The sequence below is a fragment of the Globicephala melas genome, chromosome 14 (assembly GCF_963455315.2).
Source record: "Globicephala melas chromosome 14, mGloMel1.2, whole genome shotgun sequence".
NCBI classification, from domain to species: Eukaryota; Metazoa; Chordata; class Mammalia; order Artiodactyla; family Delphinidae; genus Globicephala; species Globicephala melas.
The window spans coordinates 68,155,363-68,179,824 of NC_083327.1; the positions used below are offsets into that span (position 1 = coordinate 68,155,363).

General features: G+C 39.6%; 1 protein-coding gene and 1 pseudogene across 1 annotated transcript in view; one reads left to right on the forward strand and one right to left on the reverse strand.

The window, feature by feature from the left end:
• The window catches only part of PLAGL1 (PLAG1 like zinc finger 1), a 164,638-nt gene that overhangs the window by 134,515 nt on the left and 5,661 nt on the right, over window positions 1–24,462 (reverse strand). The window lies entirely within an intron of this gene.
• Window positions 5,287–6,844, forward strand: LOC115851370 (large ribosomal subunit protein uL4-like; annotated as a pseudogene).

Consider the following 24,462-nt stretch of genomic DNA (forward strand, 5'->3'; position numbering starts at 1 on the left):
TACCAAGAACTGAGTGTCTTAAATAATAAAAAATTATTTCCTCACAGTTCTGGGGGCTAGAAGTCCAAGATCAAGGTGTTGGCAGGCTTGGTTTCATTCTGAGGACTGTCTCCTTGTCTTGCAGATGGCCATCTTCTCTTTGTGTCTTCACAGGGTTTTCCCTCTGTGTGTCTGTGTTCTAATCTCCTCTTCTTAGAAAGACACAAGTCATATTGGATTAGAGTCCACCCATATGACCTCATTTCACATTAAGGTCCTATCTCCAAATGCAGTCACATTCTGAGTTACTAGGGGTTAGCAGTTAAATGTTTGTTGGGGACTTTAACCCCACCATTTGGCGGGGCTGGGGCACAATTCATCACTGTTTTATACAGTGATGTGGAATATATGAGAACTTTAAAAAACATATTTGTAAATTTAATTAATTAGATTTGTGAAAATAATTTAAGTACATGAGAAGGTTTGATTTGTTAGGTCAGACAATTGCAATACTTGAAAGGAAAATTGAAATATTACATTAAAAGGTATGGTATAAAATGTTTAAGAGTAAAAATTTGGAGTGAAACTAAATTTTATCCAAAAGCCTCTTAAAAGTGATTGTGAAAATTTACTAAGCTAATAAATAGTTTAGGATTTTTTGCTGAGCTTAAATGCTTAAGGAAAGAGATTTTCAATTTATAACTTTAATAAATTGAACATTAACTTTTAAAATCTAAATAAATCTCTGAATTGTATTTTGTACTCTTAGTGCCCCAAATGACTCTCAAAGACATCAAAAAAAACCCTTCCATGTATCAAGATCAGCTTACAGATAACACAGAAACCCTGCTTCACATTTAATTGTAGTTACATTGAATTTATAGATTTATTTGGGGAGAATTGTCATCTTAACTATATTGAGTTTTCTCATCTATGCACATAGTAAATATTTCCATTTATGTAAGTCTACTTTTTTGACTTTAAATAAAGCTTATATAATTTTCTCCATATGGATCTTTCACATCGTCTATTAGATTTATTCCTGGGTATCTGCTATATATATTTAAAGATGTTCCTTATGAGTCTTAAATTGTCACCTAGTAAAGAATATCACATTTTCTTACACTTCTTGTAAATAAAGACTTTTGGTTTGGAACCAGTGGCCTTGTTGGCAAGACATGCCAGGAGAGCTGTTACTATTTCCAGTCCCAAGATACTACCTCAAGTGGATCCTGCCTGTTAGGTTGCTTCAATGTAACTATCAAATGCCATCGTACAATTTGGCATTTGAGTAAGGAAAATAAGCAAAACAAGATGCCAGTGGAAAGGATATAGAATAAAAGAATGTATAAGGAAAAGAAAAAATATATGTTTTTAGATAGAAAATTACATTTTGTCTAGTCTATTTTTTAAGTCTGTAAATGTGAGGTAACAGTCTTCTCTTTTCATCTTTTCTTGGTCTGTCTTTAAAGCTGTGGGCTTTAAAATTTTTTTAAAGTCACTTAATATTTTGAATGGTCAAGGCATTGTTCAAAACCAAAAATGTATACAAAGGAATGCAGTTCCCAACATGTGCTCACTTCCCATGCCCATCCTCAGTAAGTAACCATTGCCATGCATATCTTATTTATCCTTCCGGAGATTTTTAAAATGAAAACACAATTATATATGATATATTTATTTAAGTATATGCAGATATATATGATATTGTACCCCTTTTAAAATTTAGATGGTAGCAAAATACTCAACATAGTTCTCTACTTTGACTTTTTTCTTTGCTTTTTGTTTTATTTTCTTTGACATATCATGGTGATCATCTCATATGAGTACATAAAAATCTTCCTTATTCTTTTTGGTTTTTTTGTCTTGTTTGAAAGCTGCATACTATTCCACTGTATGGGTGTATTATACTCTAAATAACTACCCTCTTATTGATTGTCAAAGATCTGTGTATCCAGAAATTATATTTAAATTTTATTACTATTGCAGAAAAATACAAAGTTCAAATTGAACAAAAATCACATCTCATTTGGTGAAAAATTATTTTATATACACTTTTTCTGTAAGCAAGTTTTAAAGTTATAAAAGGATTTTCTGTACGTACAGGTGTTGATATCATGTTTCACACTAGGGGTCGCCAAAACAGTATTTAAGGCCAACAAACAGACCAGTGACAGAGAACATTTTATAATTAGGAACCTTGAGCTTCTCAACCATGGTAAGGAGGAAAGTTACATTGTGACTGAAATGCTGAAGACAAAACTTTGTGCTATGTTTTCAAAGGCAACTATACTGATAATTTAGGAGAAAAGCAAGCAATCTTTCCCTTATCATCATACGTATTTTACTTTGGGGTTTTATGTTTAGCTGGATTAAGTGATGATGTGGAATTTAGGTGATATGGAATCTAGGGAATTTTTAAAAAGAAGTTTGCTGGACATGATCCTATTTTGCTGTGGTCAAAAATGTCTTTAGCTTCAGCTTTTCTTTTGCCAGCTACCATGGGTTTCATATATCTGAGCAGACCTAGAACCCTCAATTTTTGGAGGGTTTTATCTCTAATTGGGCATATACTTCAAAAGAATAAAGTGTTCTGTACTTTTAAAATTCTCCTAGAGCAGATATGATTGCCATGGGCATGTATTCAATAACTTTTCACTTGAGATTTTATAGGCTGGTCCTTCTCTGTTTAGTGATAACATTCAATCACAAGCTGGTGTAATTTCTGAACAAAAATTTCTCACAGGAAAAATTTCACAAAGGAACTTTGAAGTATTAGGTACATGTTCCATTTGTTGCAGTAATATGAAATCTTGCAGCACTAAGATTAATGATTGACATAGGTACTGAATCAATATTCAGTGAAAAAATGAATGAATGATGAATGTTCACGATAGCATCTTAAATGACAACAAAAGATTGGAAACAATTTTGGTGACAACAGTAAAGGAATAGTTACACAAATCATGCTGTAAACTGGCATATCTCATTTGAACATAAGTTCCTTTGAAATACGTAACTCTTTTCTCCATTATATTAGCATAGTGATTTACCCATTGTCGGCACTCAATAAATACTCATTGAATTCGATTAACACACTGGATTAAGCATGGATATGCCCCCAAATCTCAAAGCATTCCCCAGAAGTTGGGACTATCCACCTCAAAGTCATGACCATCCTTTACTTTAAGCCTAAAATATGTGGATTTGGGGGGAACAACTTTTTCTATGGAGTTAATGTCAGTAAAAAAGACCCATGACAAGGCTTTACAAAATTATGAATATATTAAATTTTAACTGTTTTAGAGTTGCTTCAATCGGTTATCTATATAGAGTACAAGGAATAATTTTTCATAGCTGAGTCAGTTCAGCTGAGGTCCTTGAACATCGCTAATCAAAAATTAGCATACGGAATCTGAGAACAAGAAGTGAAATGGATTGGGGAGGAGGGATAGATTGGGAATTGGGGATTGACCTGTATACACTGCTATATTAACATAGATAACCAACAAGGACCTACTGTTAAAAAAAAGTGAATTGGATAGGAATGATCTTCTATGCAACATTTCAGGTATCCAATTAAACATGTGATTCATTATGGTCTACATAGAGTAAAAGTCACAAGTTAACCTGGAGGATAGGAGCTGAGTTTATACCTTTCTTCTGATTTGAATTGAGAAAGTATAAGATTTGTCTAGTTCCTAGGGGAGGTTTAATGCCTGGTAGTTTTGATTCAACACAGGGAAGTTGTTTCATCTTGAATTTTTAGAACAAGTTATGTGCATAGAAGAGAAGCCTTTGGGCTTATCAACGTATGGTTTATTTCACTTTTCACAAGTTCCACTTATTTTCATAAAACAGAAACATAGTTCAAAATCTGTATGTGTATTTTTGTGATTTTATTCATTTGTATTGTTTCTCCTTCATTTGTCACCTATGAGTGTTTAACTTAGCATTCCCCAAAGGATCTGTGTTAATATGCTGTGTACAGTGGCCCAAAAAGATGACACAGAAGCAAGCCCAATACTTTTAATGCTGTTAATTTATTTATGGTAGCTTAAAGTCAAAAAGGAATTTGGGGGATGGAACAGACTGGCACACACAGTCATGGCAAAGTACCAATGGTGCCCTTTCCCCACCTGTTCCTTTCACATTTTCTTCAGCTTATGTAAACCACTCTGCAAATGCAGTTTCAAGTCTCCCCACTTCCAACTAGGTATCTGCCTCTAACCCTCTCTTATAAAGGAATTCTTGCATTACAGCTCCTGAGGACTGCTCTAGTAATAAAGTTTTAGTGAGTTAACAGTTTCAGTTGTCTGAGGAACTGATTTGTTCTATAGAAATACAAAAATATGTCCAGTCACCATCTTATTCTATGGGGCCCTCGAGAGAGCAAAACACTGTTGGTATAGGCTTTCGTCTCTGCTTTTGAGTCCCTTGATTTGTTAGGATAATCTTTATATTTGGCTTAATAGCTTTACTTTAAAAAGTCAGAAAAGCACCTGAAGTTTCGTCCTAGTTTAGGTGCAGTTCTGCCCCTAGATCAAGGCAAGAGTGGACCTGGTGTTGGGCCCCCATCACTTTAGAAGGTCCTGCTATGGCTCCTCTCTAGCTGCACCCTCCCATGAGCTGAAAAGTCCATGGGTCAAGGGGATGTACCCAATCCTTTCTGATACTCCCTTAACCCCTGGCTCAAACACACACAGACCAAGCTTCGAAACACAAATTCCAAGAATCACAGGGCTTATGCAGTCTTCTTCCCTGGCCTGTCCTCCCAAAGGCTCACTTGCTGCTGGTGTGCACACCCCTGGGCCTGCGGAGGGCTCAAGGAATGGCTATCGGCTGGGTTATTTACTTTATGAACTCAAAGAGGCAGGTTGAGAAATTCCACTTAAGGGGTTTGGGCTTGGAAGCCACTCTTAGAGATGGTTTTTAGGACCCACGTGTCCACCTGTAGTTCAGAAAAGATTATCCTGTACCTAAATTTCCCTCAGGTCCTCTTCCCAGTCTCAAATTTCTTACTGGTAAGTAATCTTCTGGTTATAAATTGCATAATTAGTAAAAATGACTTGCTCCAGGTGGTAACCTCAGTTCTGAAACAGAACCTCTCTGATCATCTTCAATGTTAAAACTGCTGCTTCATTTAGTAGATGAATGACTTTTTAACCAGAGGAAGATTTTATAATTAAATGCAAAGGTGATAAATTAAATCATACCATTAGTATTAATACTTTCATGTTAGGTTTAGGAATAATCTGTTTATGTATGTTATTTAAAGTATTTGTACCTTTTCCTGTGGTAGCCGCCGGGTTGAGGGGAGCGTGGCCTTCTCCTCTCCCGCCATGGCGTGTGCTCGTCCACTGATATCAGTGTACTCTGAAAAGGGGGAGTCATCTGGCAAAAATGTCACTTTGCCTGCTGTGTTCAGGTCTCCCATTCGACCAGATATTGTGAACTTTGTGCACGCCAACTTGAGCAAAAACGACAGACAGCCCTATGCTGTCAGTGGATTAGCAGGTCATCAAACCAGTGCTGAGTCTTGGGGAACTGGCAGAGCTGTGGCTCGAATTCCCAGGGTTCGAGGTGGCGGCACTCACTGTTCTGGTCAGGATGCTTTTGGAATTATGTGTCATGGGGCCCTCATGTTTGCGCCAACCAAGACCTGGCGATGTTGGCACCACAGAGTGAATACAACGCAGAAGCGATATGCCATCTGCTGTGCGTTGGCTGCCTCGGCTTTACCAGCGCCGGTCATGTCTAAAGGTCATCGTATAGGGGAAGTTCCTGAACTTCCTTTGGTGGTTGAAGATAAAGTTGAAGGCTACAAGAAGACCAAGGAGGCTGTTTTGCTTTTGAAGAAACTTAAGGCCTGGAATGATATCAAAAAGGTCTACGCCTCACAGTGAATGAGAGCTGGCAAAGGCAAAATGAGAAACTGTCACCGTATCCAGCGCAGGGGACCCTGCATCATCTGTAATGAGGACAACGGTATCATCAAGGCCTTCAGAAACATCCCTGGAATTACTCTGCTTAATATAAGCAAACTGAACATTTTTAAATTTGCTTCTGGGGGGCAAGTGGGACGTTTCTGCATTTGGACCGAAAGTGCTTTTCCGCAAGTTAGAGGAGCTGCATGACACTTGGCGTAAAGCTGCCTCCCTCAAGAGTAACTACAACCTCCCCACGCACAAGATGCTCAATACAGACCTTAGCAGAATCTTTTTTTTTTTTTTTTTTTTTTGTGGTACGCGGGCCTCTCACTGCTGTGGCCTCTCCCGTTGAGGAGCACAGGCTCCGGACGCGCAGGCTCAGCGGCCATGGCTCACGGGCCCAGCCGCTCCGCCGGCATGTGGGATCTTCCCGGACCGGGGCACGAACCCGCGTCCCCTGCATCGGCAGGCGGACTCTCAACCACTGCACCACCAGGGAAGCCCGACCTTAGCAGAATCTTGAAAAGCCCAGAGATCCAAAGAGCCCTCCGAGCACCACGCAAGAAGATTCATCACCGTCTTGAAGAAGAATCCACTGAAAAACCCGAGAATCATGTTGAAGCTAAACCCATATGCAAAGACCATGCGCCAGAACACCATTCTTCGCCAGGCCAAGAACCACAAAATCCGGATGGATAGGGCAGCAGCAGCACTAGAAGCCAGATCAGATGAGAAGGGGATTCCAGGCAAGAAGCCTGTGGTGGGAAGGAAGGGAAAGGAGACTGTCTGCGTTAAGAAGCTGAAGAAGCCAAAGAAGGCTTTGGTGGAAAAAAAGGCTGCAGTGACCAAGAAACCAGCAGCTGAAAAGAAGCCTGCTAAAAAAGAAGCCCACAGAAAAGAAACCCAGCACAGAGGAAAAGAAGGCTGCTGCATAAGCTTAAATTTGTTTATTCAGTAAAGGTCAAATCATTTTGGACAGCTAATTTTGAATAAAGACCTGATCAAAGAGGCAGTGAGAAACGTTAAAAAAAATAATAATAAAAAAAGTATTTGTGGGCTTCCCTGGTGGCGCAGTGGTTGGGAGTCCGCCTGCCGATGCAGGGGACGCGGGTTCGTGCCCCGGTCCAGGAGGATCCCACATGCCGCGGAGCGGCTGGGCCCGTGAGCCATGGCCGCTAAGCCTGTGCCTCCGGAGCCTGTGCTCCGCAACGGGAGAGGCCACAACAGTGAGAGGCCCGCGTACCGCCAAAAAAACAAAACAAAACAAAAAAAAGTATTTGTAATACTTAAGAGACTTTTGCCTTTTAGACTATATGATAGATAAATACGGTTCTATTTATTTAAAACATGTAATTGATTTATTTGTTTTGTTTTGTTTTTTTGTATTTTTGCAGTACGGGCCTCAACGCCTTCCATTAAGAGAAGCAACTTGCTTCCCCGTAGCCAAGCAAGAAACTCGAGGGATAGGCTGTCAAATATGAATGTGTCTCTTAGCCCAAAGGAGTGGGGTGGGAAGAGGGCTTGTGTATTTGAAGTCTCCTGAGAGCTGCACAGAGGGCTTTGCCTTCCAGACTGCCCAGCGTGACTCCCTAGCAATGCTCATTTGTAATTCCCTACGAGGGGAAGTGTAAGAAGGGCTGGGGAGGGGGGTGTAGGGTGCAAGGCCACAGTGAGGCTTGATGAAGTGGGACCTTCCGCATCCTTGTTGCACCAGCGATCTGTCAGCTAACTGGGTATCTAGAAATGACTAAAATAGTAGCGGAGTTTAAAGCCATTGAAAAAAAACAAAGAAACAATCTGTCCATTGCTGTGGGATAGAGAAGGTAGGTATAAGCAGTAACACTAAAGGTTGTGAGGAGTCTCTGGATACTGCATTTAAGTCCGAATGCCATTCTGTCTCCACTCCTGAGACTGCCACTGCTAAACCCCAACGCATCCTTTCTATTTTATCCCCGCCTATTGTTCTGCGGTCTTTTCTTGGAACATCTTGATTGCTTTTCCTCGGTAGCTGTCAAGAAAAACCAAAAAGTTGCTCTTGGTCTTATGCATTATGGAAAGATTTTGTACCCTGATCTTCTGAGGTGCCCTATTTTTGCCATGGAAAACCTTCCCCAGGTCTTACATAGGAATGCCTTCCTTTCGTTCACAAGGGACTGATTTTGGTCTCTTTACAGGCGGTTTTGCTTGTGAATTGTTCCTTTGATTCTCTCACCAGCCTTAAGTCTTGGCCTTTATTCTTTCCCAATGACATGGACATTTCCCTTCCAAAGCTACCGTTCTTCCTCTCTCTGGGCCCACTGACTTCTGCAAGACTTTAAATCTATCCAGATATATTCAGGCAATGGGTTATTTAAAACCTTCATAGGTCTTTCTTCCTGTTAATGGTGGGAAGAAGATGCTCAAGAACCTTGGGCTCTGAGATTTGAATTCTTTAATAATATCTAAAAAGCAATTTATGCTTCACATAAATGACTACTGACTCTGGTCTGTTTCTGATACTTTTCCAGAAAAAAGTCAGCTCTTCAGGTACACCAAAGGGGAAGAAAATTTCGCTTAGACCACTTTATAAAGTTTTGCAGAACCTCTGGACCATATTTACAAACAATTTCCAGAAGAGACTTGGAGACCTTAGGCCAGGAAGTTAAGCAGTTTGGCAGCAAAGTTTCAGCCTGCCAAATCCATGATATTTGCCCAAAGGTAATGGCAAGAGTCATGTTGCTTTAATCTGTCAGGTGAAAAGTTTCTCCCAGTGAGTGCCTAAAGGGCTACAGTCTCAATTCCCACCCTTCACTCCTGTTGGACCAACTGTTAACAAAGGAGAGAGGGTGGTAGAGCTATTGGTATGAGTGCCTACAAAGCTGAGGCCAGGTGCTAGAAATACCTTCATCATTATAAAAATTTAGGAAAGCAGTAACTGTATTTAGTCATATTCCCATCAGTCTAGCTGCTTAAGTGCCTGCAAGAGCTACCTGCCAAACTCCACTTCTTACACTTGGCACGTTGCAGGGATTTGCATGCGGCTTTGTCAACCAGATAGTTTTCCCTCTTTCAATTGCCCCGCTGACTTTGGAGCCAAGAAACTCATTCCATGTGACTCTATTGAGTACTTCCTGTCTCCATCCTTTAAGTGGCTTGTGATTCGAAAGTCATTATAAGAAAGTTGTTTGGAATTCAGAGCATTTTTTCTCCCATTAAAAAAATGTCATAAATGGTGATTAGCTTTTTAAGCCCAAACATACTAACTTGTTTAACTTAGAGTGTAATGTTCTAGTTGTAGAAATGAGCTACCATTTATAACTGTGGTTTTGTTTTTGTTTTTAATACAGAAGAAAATTGTTTGTGAATTCCAAATTGGACTGTCAAGAAGAAACCTGAAGTTGCAGCGCTGGCCCTTGTGGTCCACTCCTCTCAAGCCACACACTGCTGTCGGCCAAATGATAGGAAAATCTCTTAGCTCTACCCAAAGGCAGGGATTTCTGGAGTGGAGATGGGGGAAACAGGAGGTGGGAATATAGGCCCGGGGGAAAGAGTAAAACGTGAACTATAGCAAAAGCCTCTTGGCGGCAGTGACAGAGCTCTCTGCCTTACTTTCTTCTCATCTTTCCCCCCTTCTTTTCCTCTGTGAGGCCGTCAGCATGGGTTTACAATGCCTGGGTAGTCTGGTCACTGGGAGAAGCAGAAGAGGCGTTTCTATACATGTGAGCCTGATGGGGGTGGTCATTTGTATTTAGAAGAAATTCTATGCATTGGGGACTGCCTGTATTTGGAAGATTCAAGAATTCTTAGTATTCTTTTCTCAACTTCTAGGCTGCATTGAGAAATTATTAGTCTCTATTAAGCCTTAAAACTTTCTAAAAGTGTATTTGGTGCCAAACTTTAGTAGAGTTGTATCAAAAACAAAACATCAAACCTGTACTAACATTGCAATGTAATTTTATTTATTTATTTTATTTATTTTTGGCTGTATTGGGTCTTCGTTGCTGTGCGTGGGCTTCCTCTAGTTGCGGCCAGCGGGGGCTACTCTTCGTTGCAGTGCGCGGGCTTCTCATTGCAGTGGCTTCTCTTGTTACAGAGCATGGGCTCTAGGCGCGCGGGCTTCAGTAGTTGTGGCACACGGCCTTTGTTGCTCCGCGGGATGTGGGATCTTCCCGGACTAGGGCTCAAACCCATGTCCCCTGTATTGGCAGGTGGATTCTTAATCACTGCGCCACCAGGGAAGCCCGCAATGTAATTTTGATAGGAACATTTTGTTATTTTCATAAGGCAGGATTGGGTAGAGCAGTTAAATTAAACTTAGCAATCATGTATTTTTTTTTAAAGCAAAGATTAGTACATTAATTACATTAAAAGAAAGCACTTCTGCTTAACAAAATATACCATTAAAAAATAAAAATACAAGCCATAGACTGGGAGAAGGTATTTGCAGCCTATGTAACCAATCAATAACAACAATAAAAAATTTGTTTCCAAATATATAAAGAACTTTTACAATTTGATTTTTTTTTTTTTTTTTTTTGCAGTATGCGGGCCTCTCACTGTTGTGGCCTCTCCCGTTACGGAGCACAGGCTCCGGATGCGCAGGCTCAGCGGCCATGGCTCACGGGCCCAGCCGCTCCGCGGCATGTGGGATCCTCCTGAACTGGGGCACGAACCCGTGTCCCCTGCATCGGTAGGTGGACTCTCAACCACTGCGCCACCAGGGAAGCCCTACAATTTGATTTTTTAAAAAGGTAGAAAATCCAATAGAAAAATGAATCATTTGATTATGCAATACACAATAGAGGAAATTCAAATGGATAATAAACATTAAAAAGTGTTTTTAACATAATTAGTAAACAGAGATATGTTAATTAGAACAATGAGATACCACTATATGCCCATCATTATTAGCAAAGTATCAAAAGTTTTATAATACAACATATTGGTGAGGAATTCTAATTTTTGGTGGAAATGTACTGTAAATTGTACAGCCACTTTGGAAAACAGTTTGGTATTATCTAAATTGAGGCTATCCATACCCTATGTTCAAGCAGTTCCACTACTGGATGTATAGAAGTGGTTTTCAAAGTAGGGTCCCTGGATCAAGCAGCATCAGCATCACCTGGGAACATGTTAGCAATGCAAATTCTTGGGCCCTAATCAGATCTACTGAATCAAAAACTTGGGAAATGGGGCCCAGAAATCTGTTTTAACATGTCCTCTAGATGATTCTGATGAAAACTAAATTTGAGCACCACTGACTTAGAGATTATTCTGTACATGTATACAGAACAACACATAATCGGAAAGTTTATAGCAGATTCCCAAATGGAAACAACCCAAATGTCCATTACTAGTAGAATGGTAAATTCATTTTTAACTTCGGACTAACTGAAGCATCTTCATATACTGAGGATTGAGAACAAGTCAAGGGAAAAGATGAAGTTAAAAGAAAGGAGAATAATTTGATGGAATAAGTTGAAGGTCAGATAAAATCTAAATGGGAGGGTGTTATTTGAGGAGAAAAGAGGTGCTCCTTTGTTGAAGACTAGAGAAGGAATGCAGAAATGTCATTGAGGGGGCAAAGTAGGAGCATTTGAAGTTTATTCATACATGAGAGCCTTTATTTTATTATTAAAAATCAAGGTCATATACAGAGAAAAAAGACAATTCACCTGGTTTAGTTCGGGCAGAATGATGAATTCAATGGGAGGGGGTAAAGTAGGAGCATTTGAAGTTTATTCATACATGAGAGCCTTTATTTTATTATTAAAAATCAAGGTCATATACAGAGAAAAAAGACAATTCACCTGGTTTAGTTCGGGCAGAATGATGAATTCAATGGAGGATATAATGAGACCCATCCCCCCTGCATCCTTTGAATTCTTGAGGGTGACACTAAACTCTGCCACTCCACTCCTGACATGTAATATTGTTTTTTTTTGTTTTTTGTTTTTTTTTGTTTGTTTGTTTTTTGCGTTACGCGGGCCTCTCACTGTTGTGGCCTCTCCCGTTGCGGAGCACAGGATCCGGATGCGCAGGCTCAGCGGCCATGGCTTACGGGCCCAGCCGCTCCGCGGCATGTGGGATCTTCCCAGACCGGGGCACGAACCTGTGTCCCCTGCATCGGCAGGCGGAGTCTCAACCACTGCACCACCAGGGAAGACCTAATATTGTTTTTGATTTACAGTCTTGGCTGAGAGGTGAGGGTGTAGTTTCAGGGACTTCTACTTGCCTTTCCTAGTACAATAACTCTTATTCTACAAGTCAAGGAACTAATATGAAGGTTCTGTAAAATCCTAATGTCTGTTCCAATTATACTTTCAAACACTGGGGAAATGATCTCTTTGTAGATCTGTGGATGAGTAGACATGTATACCTGGCTAGGTCTCTATTAATACCTTGACCCTCACATACTCCTACTCTAACAAGGGTGTCAGAAGGTGCTTTGGGTCTCTGGATATTAACATCAACTCAGACTCTGTATCTAATAGTCCTTAAAAGAGCCATGTATTCCCCTGTCTCTAGTGCATGGCTACCCTAGTGCACAGCCATAAGACCCTTTGGGGAAGAACTGGGAGAATGAGTACTATATACACTTGCCACGGTGTTGCAGGGTCCTTCTTCATGTGGATCTAGCCTCTTTTTCAGACAATGGAGACGATCTCTGGTGGGTTTGAAAATTGGCTTAGGCTTGAAAAATGGGCAAGGGATCATGACTTTCCATTGAGGCAGCTGATCATAGGCTTCTGCTCATCTATTCTTGGTCTCTTAAGCAGTATCCTTGGTGGATGCACATCTATCTCACTCCTTAGAACACCTTCTTCTATTAAATATCTCCATAGATTCCTAGAGATCAGACCCCTCTCCACTCCATTCCAAACTTGCTGCCGATTAAGAACATTATACCCATGTTGATTTTGGTGGTAAAGGGCTACCATATGGCTTCTTCTCTTCTGGGAATCCTATCATCTCCATGGCTATTAGGGATCCTAGTTCTATAACAGAATCTTTCATCAATTCCAGCCTACAGAAGAGAGCCACCACTGAACTTCTTAATGACATTGATTCAGTGGGAACTCTGGAGCATTAACTGCACCTCAGAGTTGGTCCCTTCTTGAGACAAGGAGCTCAGTATTTAGTATCCCAGTGTTAGTCACTAGCTGTGGTCTGCACCAAGGGCAAGGCGGCTCCTATTCAATATGGGGCAATTCCCTGGAGAAGAAAGCACTTCTTCAAAAGTTGATAGCAGCCAATGCCTAGAGCAGCTGGGGGATGGATACAAGGATGTGATAAAAGTGATCTGGGGGGGGGCAGATCCTGAAACTTCTGCGCGTTAGTTTCCTTTATCTATAAAATAGGGATATCAATACTTAGTTCACGGATTTATTTGGGAAATAAAATGAAATTAAATGATAGGCAGCTTGAATCTAAGTGGAATTTGGACAAGCCAAGATGTCTGGGGAAAAGGGTTGACAAAGTCTGCCAGTAGCCTGTTTGCATGTAGATTAAAAAGCATTGTGGGAGAAGATTCAAATTGTGATTGTTATTAAGATTCATTTGGTCATTTACTCCCTGACAAACATTTAGGGCTCTTCATTCACGTGTCAGCACTCTGCTAGGCTGTGGATGTTCTGACTGGTTTAAATGTGTGGAAGTTGGGGAGGTGACCTATTGGAAGTCCTTTCCTCTCTGTCTTGGAGCTGAGAAGCCCTGGGACATGAATCAGGCATGATGAGCCTGCCCAAGTCGGAGACCTGCAAAGACTGGGGGCAATAAGGAAAAACAAATGGGTATTTTACTAAAATCTCTAATATACTGGAAACAAGGAGCACAACTTAGGGACTCATCTAACAAAGTCTTGCATGTGAATGGGGGTGGGGATCAGGGCAGCTACTTCCCACTTCACAGCAGAACATCAACAGCTTTGTCATCTTAAGGGCTTCACTGCCTCCAGTGTGATGGTAGACAGCTGTGCTGGGAAGACTTGTCAATAGATAGCACTGTGACTCTGCAGGACTGTGGCAGCAGGTGACAGGTGTGCACATGCGTGAGTACATGTGTGAACCCTCTGGGAACTCTCAGAAATTCTCCAGGCCCCCTCCTCAGCTTCAGGTTGATGAAGCCTGGGGAAGCTTTGTTACAGCTCTAGCCTGTCGAGAACATTCAGCTGGGTGTGCAAAGCTTTACTCCCATTATTCCACCCATTATTCCATTCATCCTCCCCAATTCAGTGTCGTAAACTCGAGCCCCTATGTCACCAAGGAGGCACCCTAAATACACATTTTAATTACTGTCAGTTTAAGGAACACTCTAGCTCCCAGACACACCCTCCCAAATTCTTTCATTTAATGATAAACTCTCTGTCAAAATCGTTTTTTTTTAAATTAAATTCCAAAATGGCAACTATTTATTCAAAGTGAGTAGAGGAACCAAAACCCTAGAGTATCTAGTGTTCAAAACTAACCTTTGCAAAAAGATACTGGTTTGTTGTTTTTGTTATGCTTTGTTTTGTACCTAGATGATTCCATGAGTCACTGGCTGAATGATTTGTCTTTTCTTTTGTTTTCCCCTGCCCTAGAAAGATAACTGACTTTCCTTGTATCAAAAAATGACTCAACATTGGATAGAATTAGAGCTAAAAATATCAGCCTTATGGTTTATTTTCATTCCATCCATATACTTACCTAAGCCTTCTTTTCTAGCTTAGGATTCTGCTGGAGATGTGTAATCCTGAGCTCTGACGGGTGTCCCAGTCCTCCCTTAAAACCAAGGTAATACAAGTGCATGAAATAGTTTTAATCAGATCAGAAACAAGAACTATGGCCACAAAAAGAAGTCAGATGTGGGATAGACAGAGGGACAAATAACATAAAATTACAAAAGGGTTAATATGAAATCCCATTTCTTAGGAAGAGGTGTCCTTATAAAGCCAATGTGGGGTTTATTTTCAAATAATTTATTAATCTTAAATTTGGAGTTTGTTTATTTTAACAAATATAGCCATATTTTTCCTGTCTTAACCTATTAAAGAGCCAACATGGCCAACATGGCCAAATGATTAATATGAAATAGAATTTGTAGTCCTATTTTAACATACAGACAATTCAACGTTGAAACTATTTTCATTTCAACTCTCTGTCACAAAAAAATTAGTAGCACTCAAAACTATAATTTTCTTTTCTTCCTATTTCTTAATAGGCCTGAGAGATTAAAATAGAAAGTTAAGTAACATAAGTGACCTACTAAATGACCTAGCAAGTGTTTGACTGAGATAAGTTATAACACTTATGCTAAAAATTGAAAAACTGTCACTTCCCTGTTAGAGCTGAAAATAGCTCTTACTAGTTGTTCTTCCCGATGCAAATCCATATTCAGCTTTGTATTATTAACACAAATCACTCAAAACAATTCCAAATGAGCACATATAGATTTAGACAGAATTAATACTAGATTGTTGATAAAGCCTTTAATCCAATTTGAATGAGTGCCTCATCCAAAGTGAGCTGGCTTGAGGTTTTTCTCCTTCTTTCTATAAATTTAGTGCTTATATACCAATCTCATTTAATGAATATGTATTATGCAGCTCTTAGGTAAAAATTCAGAGATTAGGTGTTCCCAGTACTACAAAGGTGAGGAACATGTAGTGGGTACTATGTAATTTACAATATAATTGTTGCTATGAATATGAACATTTTACAATTTATTATAAAGGAATGCAGCATAAAAACAGCAACTATTCAGATAACTGGTAGGTTATTTTTAGTAGAAGTGGTGAAAAATGACTTTATAAAGAAATATAATTTGGAAGAGGTTTGGATGTCTGTTCAGCATTTCAAAAGTTGGTGCTGGGCTTTTAGGAGATCATTCTGGTGGAAGGTCTGTCATGGGAAAAACCATGGAGAATGGAAAGGTCATGGTATATTCAGAGAATGGCCAGTTGAAAGGGATAAAGTAGGGTAGGGAAGAAGAGGGAGAACAAGTTGAAATGGTATTATGAAGGATTTTAATACTGTGTTCAGTAAAAGCGTTTGGACCTAATATGTAAGTAATAGGGACCCACTGAAGATTATGGGACAAGATAATAATTTAATTAAATCTTTGTTTTATTTTTTAATTTTTTCTTGCGGTACGCGGGCCTCTCACTTGCTGCGGCCTCTCCCGCCGCAGAGCACAGGCTCCAGACGCACAGGCTCAGCGGCCATGGCTCACGGGCCTTGCTGCTCCGCGGCATGTGGGATCTTCCCGGACCGGGGCACGAACCCGTGTCCCCTGCATCGGCAGGCGGACTCTCAACCACTGCACCACCAGGGAAGCCCTATGGTACTTTTGTTATAGCAGCCTGAACAGAATAAGACATAGGAACATAATGACTAGAACTGGAGCAGTCATGCTCTTGGGCCATGAGGTAAGCTCAAACATGGAAGCCAAGCATGGTAGAGCAACAAGATAGAAGGAACCCGAGTCCCTGACATCCTGGCTCTACATATGAGAACTGGAATGCTTATCTCTAGAACTTCATATGAGAGAAATAAACTTCTGTCTTGTTTTAGCCATCGTTATTGGGGCTTTCTGTCATTCATAGCTGGCCATAATCCTAAATACAGCACCCCATCCATGAGCTGTGAAGAGCCACAAAAAGTTTTAAGCAGAGGAATGAAATTATGAATATAATCTACTGTAGAAGGTTGCTCACCATATCTTGAAAGAACTGGAGAGATGAAAAACTCCGGGCAGAGACACACCTTGGAAGGCTACGTCAGCAAATCTGGTTTGAGATGGACCTGGACAGCAGTGGGTTAGCGGGAATGAAAGGCTAAATGTGATGTCATTCCCTGAATATACCCACAGCCCTCTCACAGCTCCCACATTTTTGCTCTTGCTATGCCTTCGGATTAGAAAGACTTCACCTTCAAGACCTAGTCCCATGACATTGTCTTCAACATTCTCAAGTAGAGTTTTGTTTTTCCATAAAAGTTTGCCTGCTTATTTATTTGTTCATGCTAATAGTGCTCTTTCAAACTCTTTCTTGTTGAAACTCCTTTGCCTTGCAGACAAGGCTCTCCAGGAGCTAGCAATCATGGAGTATTTACTATGTGCCAGGCAGTGTATTAAGCCCTTTATATGCATGATCTCAGTGAATCCTCAGTACATCTCTATGAGTAGAATAGCCTGTCTCTAAGAACACTCCAAGATTCCCCGCAAAGCAACCTCTCTCTCCTGGTTATCCTACATACACAAGGGGATGTGTTGTTTCTGCCCTGGAGCTTTTCAGGAGGCCTCTGGGGAGATGGCTGTCCCTAGAGATGGAAGCTCCCAGAAAAGAGAATGTCAGAGTGGTCAACACCTATTGTCTTCTGCTTTCTGTATTAGCTACAATTCCTCAACAACAAATAAACTCTATGCCCACTGATCCAGTGACTCAACATTTATTGAGTACCTACTTTGGAATTTATATTCTACAGTTTATTTTGGTGAAGGAAATAAAAAACAACACAGTTTAATTTCATATTATTTTACCATAGACTAGTCAGTTATTCTAATACCACTTGCTGAGGTATATATTTCCCTCTCTGATCTGAAATAGCACATTAAAAAAATTCCTCGTAAAAGAATTTCATATATGTGTGTGTTTATCTGGACTTTGCACACTCAAATTTAGTATTTATTCCTGGGGATGACCTTGTAATTGTGTTTTTCTTTTAGCTTTTTGTTTTGAAATAATTATAGACTCACAGGAAGTTGCACAGATAGCACAGGGTTCCATGTACCCTCCCCACTTTGGTGACATCTTACATAACTGCACAACATCAACACCAGGAAATTGATGTTGGTAACTTGCTGTTAACTATACTTATTTGAGTTTTCACCATTTAAAAAAATTTCAGGCACTGTTGATATGTGTGTGTCTATAGTTCTATGCAATTTTATTTCATATATAGATTCATGCTACCACCACCACAATCAAGATACAGAGTGATTCCATGAACAAACTCTTGGTATTTGCACCCACCTCTCACCTTCCCCCACCCCACCATTCTCATCCCTGTCCCCTAGCAACCACTAATGTCTCCATCTCTATCATCTTATCGTTTTGAGAATGCCTTATAAATGGAATCACACTGTATGTAACTTTTTAGCAGTCCCATTTTCCACTGAGCATAATGCCCTTGAGGTCTATACAGGTGGCTGCCTGTATCAACAGTTCATTTCTTTTTATTACCAAGTAGTATTACATTGTATGGATGTAAGTTTGTTCAACCATTCATCCGTTGAAGAACAGTTGGGTGGTTTGTAGTATTTTGTTATATTATGAATAAAGGTGCTATGAACACCCACATATAGATTTCTGTATGACTATAAGTTTTCATTTCTCTGGGATAAAAGAGTGTGACTGCTCGATTATATGGTAAGTGCATATTTTGTTTTGTAAAACATTGCCAAATGCTTTTCCAGAGTACCTATACCATTTTACATTCCCACCAGCAATGTATGAGAAAGTCAGCTTCTCTGTATCCTTGCTAGCATTTAGCATTATCACTATTTTTTCCGTTTTTTGAAAAATTGTGATACAATTCACATACCATAAAAATCACCCTTTTAAAGCATACAATTCAGTGGGTTTTCACATATGCACCATCACCACTATCTAATGCCAGAACATTTTAATCATACCTGAAAGAACCCCTGTGCCCATTAGCAGTTATTACTCACTCCCCACCCCTCCCCCCAGCCCCTGGCAACCACCAGTCTACTTTGTGTCTCTATAGACTTGCCTATTCTAGACACTTCATATAAATGGAATCAATATGTGGTCTTTTGTGGTAACACTATTTTTAATTTTAGTAGTTCTAATAGGTGTGTAGTGTTATCTAATTGTAGTTTTAATTTGTATTTCCTTAATGGTTAATGATGTTGAACATCTTTTCACGTGCTTATCGGCCATCCTTATTTCTTTTTGGTGAAATATTTTTTTCATGCCTTTTGTTTGCTCTATAACTGGATTATTTACTATTGAGTTTTGAGAGTTTTTTAGATATTCTAGGTATAAGGCCTTTGTTAGATACTGTATATGGCTTGCAAATCCTCTCCAAGTTTGCAGTTTGTCTTTTCATCCTCTTTGCAAGGTCTTCCATAGCACAGAAGTTTTTCTCTTTTTTTTTAATTTATTTATTTTATTTTTGGCTGTGTTTGGTCTTCGTTGCTGCACACGGGCTTTCTCTAATTGTGGCGAGCGGAGCTACTCTTCGTTGCGGTGTGCGGCTTCTTACTGTGGTGGCTTCTCTTGTTGCGAAGCACGGGCTCTAGGCGCACGGGCTTCAGTAGTCGCAGCACGCAGGCTCAGTAGTTGTGGCTTGTAGGCTCTAAAGCACAGGCTCAGTAGTTGTGGCGCATGGGCTTAGTTGCTCTGCGGCATGTGGGATCTTCCCGGACCAGGGATCGAACCCTTGTACCCTGCATTGGCAGGCAGATTCTCAACCACTGTGCCCAGGGAAGCCCCAAAAGTTTTAAATTCTGGAAATTTATTAATGTCCTCCTTAATGATCATACTTCTGGTGTTATGTCTAAGAACTTGCCTAGCTAGCCCTGCTCCAAAGAATACACAAAAACAAAAAGCACATAATAATCAACCTATTGAAAGTTAGTGATATAGAGGAAAACCTTAAAAGGAAATTAGAAAAAACGTACATTAAATATAGACATTAAAGTGCTGAAAGAGAAGGTACAAAAGGAATTATTGATATTTTAATTTCATGAATATATATATGAATATGTGTGTATACATATACACACAGGGGGTCGACCTTACACAGTTGGATTGCTGGTTAAGCAGACTCTGCAAGGCTGATACTGGAGCCTGAAGTCCAGATAGGCAGACAGGAAAGGAATATGGGCATAAAGTGAGGGAGAGTAAGAGCAAGTACCCCAGAAGGGTTTTAAACACTTTGTTTAATGGAGAATATATCCGGCTAGGCCCCAGCAAAAAACAATTTCCTTCCAGGCAGGATTTAGATGAGAATCTATTAAGTTTACATAAGTGAAGACAGGTGAAGACAACCAGGAAGGAAACTTGAGGCATCCAGAACCGGCAGGAAGGCTTTCCTTCTCCGGAGCTGCAAGCAGGCCCCAGGCTCCACGGGAGCCACAGTGATCAGGGACACTGCCAGAACCTCGGTGTCACCTGGAAGGGAGTCGAGAAGAACTATTCTGTCTAGTCTCATCCTGCCTTTGGAACTCCTGGGGATCAAAGAAGCAGATAGAATGGCTGAAAATGAACCTGGGAGGACACACAGAGAATAGCTAGCACAGTGAACGATATCTAATTCAGCCAAACTTCCTAACATTTTACCAAAGAGCCTGAAATAGTTATAATGGTAAATACATAGTACAGAGTTTACATTTTCTGTGAAACTTGTTCTTTTCCACTGGTGTTGAAACATATTCATCATCATCTTGACAAATGCCATTAATTTTCATTTTCCCTCAAATGGAACATTGCCCTAAAAATAATTTTCATAGGAAAGATGGACTCAACTCTCAATAAAAGTGATTTATGGAAATCTGCCATGTTCTCACTCGGCTACTCAAATTTTCTCCATGCAGTCAACTTTCTTAAGTGTTCTGAGCCACAGTAACTCATGGTCAGGCATTGAAATGTAATTCAACTATTACAAAGATGAAAGTGTATGATGGGTTAATACATCATTCAAGTAATAACATAAGAAAGCAAGCAGCTCAATAAAGTCAAAGCACTCTATGCACTTAGTTTGAAAAGTGGTGGATTTAACTCATAAAGTCAATGCCGTAACAAAACACCTCTCAAGTACACTCTAACCTTGAGTATAAGTTTAAAAAGTCAAGCATTACTCTCTGGCTCTTTCTTTGGAATATAATTGGCACTCACCCTTTCTTCCTTCCTCCCTTCCTCCTTTCTTCCCTCCTTCCCTCTCTTCCCTTCTGTCTCTATTTTCAAGCACTTTTATGTACACTGTCTTATTTAATCCGAATAGAGGTATTATCCCATAATGTAGATGATAAAACTGAAGCCCAGGAACTTTGAATAACTTGCCCACTGTATCTCGCTAGGGAAGGTACAACCCAAAATTGAAAGCAGATAAGCTGCTTCCAAAATTCCCTACTTTAATTAAAATACTTTGTAATATTTTAAAACACCATTTACCTGCCTGCTGACTCTGTAACCTATACTTTCTGTGACCTGTCATCTTAAAAATCAGTCTTCTAGCTTCACTCTTATGATCGCCCTGCTTTGCTAGAGGGCTGTGTTAATATAGCCTCACAGAAAAGCTTAAAAAAAATTTTTTTAAACCTCTTTGTAAATTTATCAGTTCTACAGTGACTTTCTTAAAAAAATTCAAGCGTGAATAGTGACCTTTAAAAGCCACTCTAGGTCAAGAGATAATAACTTCGCTATAGGAACAGAAGTCATCAAATGCACCTGAAACATACATAACCAGCTCCTAAATCAACCCGAAAGAGGTGTCTTGCCAAAAGTCTGTTTGTCTATTTAATCTTCAACAAGTAGTGGAGAATGCAGGGTAGAGGGTAGGGTTTCTCAGACACTTATTTTCTGGAAAATCTACTCTCATTCACCACTTTCTCTCCATTCACAATATAATACTAATAGTATTTATTGAGTACTTACTTCTTGCCAAACATTCTTCTCAGATCTTTACATAGTAAACTCACTTAATCATCATATAGATCCTGTGAGGTAGGTGCCCTTATAATCTTGATTTTACAAATAAAGAAGCAAGCAGAGGGATGTGAGTAACTTGGTCCAGCTAGTACTGGCAGAGCCCAGGTGGTCTGACTCTTATACTCTGCATCTTACTGCCCTCCAGCCCAGGCCTTCATCAGGTCCCACTTAGATGTACTCCCATCCACCTGTGACCGTCTTCCAGAACAGGAGCCATCTGTTCTAGTAGAGTGCTCAGTACTATAAACGCTCGGCAAAATTTATTGAGTGATTGATGAATGACAGGAAGGAAGGAAGGTAGGAAGGAAGGAAGGAAAGAAGGGTGAAAGAATATACAAACAGGGTTTCAGAAAGGTCAGAAAAAGAAGGATTCTTTTAGAGTAGGTGGAGTAAGAAGAACAGGTTACATCAAGGAGTCTTGAATTTCAATAAGCAAAGATAAAGAAAAGGGAATTTAGGTGGACAGTTATATAAATAATTATATAAAGAAATTGGAAATTACATAAAGAACTTGGAAAGCCTGAAGATGCATTCAGAGAACAGCAAGTTGCATAAACTGGCAGCGACTTAGTCTTGGGCTGCACGAGGGGAATGCAGGGGGAGGTATGATCAGGTAAGTTGAGGCTAGTTTGTTGAATGTTTTAAATGGCAGGCTGGAGGGATTGCTGCATAAAGAATTGGAAGCCGCTGGAGGAGTCTGAAGGAAGAGGAGAGAGGATGACAGTCTCAAGACTGCACTAGGGAAGCTAAAATGGCATAAAATTTCAGAGAGGGTGTGACTTTGCTTCAGCCAGTCTGGTGGCATAACCAAACCAATTCCACTATAAATTAAACTGTCTCCTTGAGGCTCTTTGTCCCACACAGGTAATGTGAATTCAGACTTCAAATTTCTATGACTATCAACTTTATGCAAATTCTCAGGGGGGATTTTTTTCCTCCCCACATCTTGGGTCACATTTAGACAGAGGTAAGACCCAGATTGAGACAAGATGGCGGGCTTTCAATGAGGAGCTGTCAGAGGATGAAAACTGGTGTGACTAGAAGCAGATTGTAAAGGCAGTCTCTATCAACATTTTTTCCACTCCATCTGATAAGCATCTTGATTCTTTATGGCAGCAGCAGCAATAAAATAGGTAATATCAAACAGAACTATCTTGAAACATTTATTTCTAATCCAAAATGGAGCTTTATACAGTGTTTGTTATAAACCTACATATTCTTCTCTTCCAGATGACTATAAATGCAAAGCAGAGCTTCCTTTGACACTTTCAACAATGAATAGATTCACCCAGGCAGAAAATCAATAAGGAAAAATTGGAGTTAGTCTGCATGTTAGACCAGATGGGCTTAACAGATATTTATAGAACATTCCATTCAACAGCAGAATAAACCCTTTCTCCAGTACACATGGAAATTTCTCCAGGATAGATCATATATTAGGCCACAAAACACCCCTTAATAAATTTAAGAAGATTGAGATCATATCAAGCATATTTTTTTACTACAATGGTATGAAACTAGAAATTGACTACAAGAAGAAAACTGGAAAATCCACAAATATGTGGAGATTGAACAATGCCACTGAACAACTAATGGGTCAAAGAAGAAGTCAAAAGAGAAAATTTAAAATATCTTGAGATAAATGAAAATGGAAGCACAACATCCCCAAACATATATAATACAGCAAAGCAGTTCTAACAGGGAAGTCCACAGCAATAAATGACTATATTAAGAATAAATAAAGACTCAAATAAACAATCTTCCTCTACACATCAAGGAACTAGAAAAAGAAGAATAAAATAAGTCCAAAGTTACCAGAAGGAAATATGAAATATCAGAATGGAAATAAAAGAAATAGAGAATAATGACAGTAGAAAAAAATCAGTGAATCTAAGAGCTGGTTTTTTTTCTTTTTTAATAAAGAGAAACAAAACTGACAAACTTTTATCTAAACCCACCGAGAAAAAAAAAAAAGAGAGAGGACGCAAATAAATAAAATTAGAATTGAAAGAGGAGACATTACAACTGATACCATAGAAATACAAAAGGTTATAAGAGGTCACTAGGAACTATTATATATGAACAAATTGGACAACCTAGGAGAAATGGAAAATTCCTAGAAACATACAACTTACTAAGACTGAATCATGAAGAAATAGAAAATCTGAACTGTTCCATTACTAATAAGGAGATTGGATCAGTAATTTAAAAACCTCCCAACAAACAAAAGCCCAGGCCCAGATGGCTTCACCGGTGAGTTCTACCAAATATTTAAAGAAGAATTAATACCAATCCTCTCTAACTCTTCCAAAAACTAGAAGAGGAAGGAACACTTCCAAACTCACCTTACGAGGCCAGCATTACCCTAATACGAAATACAGGCAAGAGCACTACAAGAAAAGAAAATTACAGGCCAATATTCCTGATAAACATAGATGCAAAAATCCTCAACAAATATTAGCAAACCAAATTCACTAATACAGTAAAAGGATCGTACACAATCAAGTGGGATTTATTCCAGGGATGCAAGGATCGTTCAACATCTGTAAATCAATCAATGCGATACATCACAATAACAAAATGAAGGATAAAAATCATATAATCATTTCAGTAGATGCAGAAAAAGCATTTGACAAAATTCAACATCCATTCATGATAAAATCTCTCAACAAACTGGGTATAGAGGAAATGTACCTCAACATAATAAAAACCACATACAACAAGCCGGCAGCTGACATCATGCTCAATGGTGAAAAGCTGAAAGCTCTTCCTCTAAGATCAGGAACAGGACAAAGATGCCCACTCTTGTCACTTTTATTTGATATACTACTGGAAGCCCTAGCCAGAGAAACTGGG